General features: G+C 30.3%; 1 protein-coding gene across 1 annotated transcript in view; it reads left to right on the top strand.

Moving 5' to 3' along the window:
• The first annotated feature begins 204 nt into the window (after nt 1-204).
• Nucleotides 205-2,987, top strand: part of LOC133646027 (transmembrane protein 229b-like) — a 4,778-nt gene continuing 1,995 nt past the window's right edge. Inside the window, exon 1 of the mRNA XM_062040976.1 lies at nt 205-235. The gene's annotated coding sequence lies outside the window, so the exon portion shown is untranslated. The remainder of the gene's footprint in view (nt 236-2,987) is intronic.

The following is a 2,987-nucleotide window of genomic DNA, read 5'->3' as shown; positions in this document are numbered from 1 at the left end:
CGCCTTCGTCTCTCTGAGTGGCGGCTAATCCTGTCATCATGTGATGCAGGCGTTAATCAGGAACATCACGTTTGGTCGCCATTGTATCAAATATGAGGTCACTCTATGACATCACCACCAATGACGTCATCGCTAAGCTCAAGGCCTTATGGGGTATTGTGTCCAGCTAGCATAGCATCTTATTTCCACATTACTCTTGGCGCTCAGCCCTTTCAGAAGTTGTCTGCTAGTTCAGGTAAGACGACACATTTTATGTGAACCACTACAATAGTGTCAACATGTGCTAGCGACAACACGGACGTCAACAATCATTGGTCCCACAAATGTTCTACGTAGTATTTTGAATTCACACAACTCTCTTATTTGATACCATGAGAAAAAAATATTTAAAATGAAGTAATGTACTTAAAAAATTTAAATTTTTTAAATGTAAACTTATTTTTTTATGAGAATTTTTACTTCTTTATTTTATTTTATATTTATTTATTTTACTTTTATATACATTATACTTTAAAAATCAATATTGTGATCATTCTATACTCGGAAGGTGCGTTCAAGTACCGATAAACCAGCTAGGATGCCACAACGTCCGCCAGAAATAATTATTTATTTTGGTAGAAAGATTTGAAATTTTAAAAATTCACACTATGGGTCATAAATAATAAAAACAAAATAATATTGGAAAAAAAAGATATCTTTGAAAAAAATATTTAAAAAGAATACAAAATCACCACTTAGGTTTGGGTCATAAATAATCTAAATAAAATAATACTAAAAATAGTAAATATTGAAAAAACCCAAAACAAAGTCACACTTTTGGGTCCTAAATAATTAATATCTTAAAATAAATAAGAGTTTAAATATTGAAATAGTCATTTTGAAAAATGTGCCTTTAAAAAAAACACTTTAGGTTTGGGTAATAATAATCTAATTAAAGCAATACTGAAAAATAATGTATATTGAAAAAATACTATTATTTCAAAAATACAATCACACTTTTTGGTGAATGGTAAATATAAATATTGAATGATATGGCATAAATCTCATTTTTTAAAATGTGCCTTTAAAAAGTATTTTTTTTTAAATTACACAATCACGCTTTTGGTTATAAATAATCAAATTAAAAGTAATGTTAAAATAATAGTATTTTAAAAAATAAAATCACAATTTGGGTCAAATAATATTCTGTGAGGAAATAAATATTCAGACATAAATTAATTGACTTAAAAAATTAAAAGACTTGATTTAAAAAAATGTTCCTTTAAATAAAGAAAGAAAAATACAAAATCACACTTTGGGTATTAAAAATTCAAATTAAAAATAATACTGAAAAATAATATATATTTTTCAATTATAATTTCGAAAAAAGCATCAAAATCACAGTTTTAGGTCAAATAATCAGTATTCTGTAAGGAAATAAATGTTTAGACATAAATTAATTGACTTAATGAATTAAAAGATATGATTTTAGAAAAATCATTTTTGTGTATTTGTGGAGTTGATAAAAAAGTGTCAAAAAAGGGGTAAAAAAAAATTTAAAAAATAAAAAAATATCAAAATGTCCTAAATAAAACGTGTACAGTATTCGTAGTGACGATGTCCATGTATTGTTTGCTTGGTATCAAAATCTCGATACCTAAGTCAAAATTGTCCACCTTTTGGAGGCGGTATCTTTTCCCAATAAATGCCGAAAATGGTCAAAATGAGAAAAATGGTCAAAATACCCCCGGGGATGACTCACAGGCAACCCGGGAAGAAAAAGGCAAAAACAGGCCAAAATATGGAAAAATGCCAAAAATGGTCAAAATGAGAAATATGTCAAAAATGAAAAAGTGTCAAAAAATGTCAAAAAATAAAAAAGTGTCATACAGTATTTGGTAGTGACAATATCCATGTATTGTTTGCTCGGTATCAAAGTCTCGATACCCAAAACAATTAAGTCAAAATTGTCTACCTTTTGGAGGCGATATCAGCCGTAACTTTTCCACCTTTTGGAGGCGATATCAGTCGTAACTTTTCCCGATAAATGTTCAAAATGAGAGAAATGTCAAAAATACATCACATATGACTCACAGGCGACACGGTAAGAAAAAGTCAAAAACAGGCCAAAATATGGAAAAATGCCGAAACTGGTCAAAATTAGAAAAATGTCAAAAATAAAAAGTGTCAAAAAATGTCAAAAATAAAAAAGTGTCGTACAGTATTCGGTCGTGACGATATTCATGTCTTGTTTGCTTCGTGTCAAAGTCTTGATACCTAAAACAATTAAGTCAAAATAGTCCACCTTTTGGAGGCGGTATCAGCCGTAACTTTTCCCGATAAATGCCGAAAATGGTCAAAATGAGAAAAATGTCAAAAATCCCCCTGGGATGACTCACAGGTGACCTGGGAAGAAAAAGGCAAAAACAGGCAAAAATGTGGAAAAATTACGAAAATGGTCAAAATGAGAAAAATGTCAAAAATAAAAAGTGTCAAAAAATGTCAAAAATAAAGTGTCAAAAAATGTCAAAAATAAAAAAGTGCCGTACAGTATTCGGTCGTGAAGATATCCATGTATTGTTTGCTTTGTGTCAAAGTCTTGATACCTAAAGGGTGCTGGTTAGCGCCTTGCATGGCAGCTCCCACCATCAGTGTGTGAAGGTGTGTGTGAATGTGGAAATACTGTCAAAGCACTTTGAGTACCTTGAAGGTAGAAAAGCTATACAAGTATAACCCATTTATTTATAAAACAATCAAGTCAAAATTGTCCACCTTTTGGAGGCGATATCAGCTGTAACTTCTCCCGATAAATGCCGAAAATTTCAAAAATCCCCCCGGGATGACTCACAGGTGACCTGGGAAGAAAAAGGCAAAAACTGGCCAAAATGTGGAAAAATTACAAAATTGGTCAAAATGAAAAAAATGTCAAAAATAAAAAAGTGTAAAAAAAATGTCAAAAATAAAAAAAAGTGTCAAAAAATGTAAAAAATAAAAAAGTGTCAAAAAAT

This window comes from Entelurus aequoreus, linkage group LG03 (genome assembly GCF_033978785.1).
Source record: "Entelurus aequoreus isolate RoL-2023_Sb linkage group LG03, RoL_Eaeq_v1.1, whole genome shotgun sequence".
Lineage (NCBI taxonomy): Eukaryota > Metazoa > Chordata > Actinopteri > Syngnathiformes > Syngnathidae > Entelurus > Entelurus aequoreus.
The sequence above is the reverse complement of the archived record's forward strand: the minus strand, read 5'-3'. Positions and strand labels throughout refer to the sequence as shown.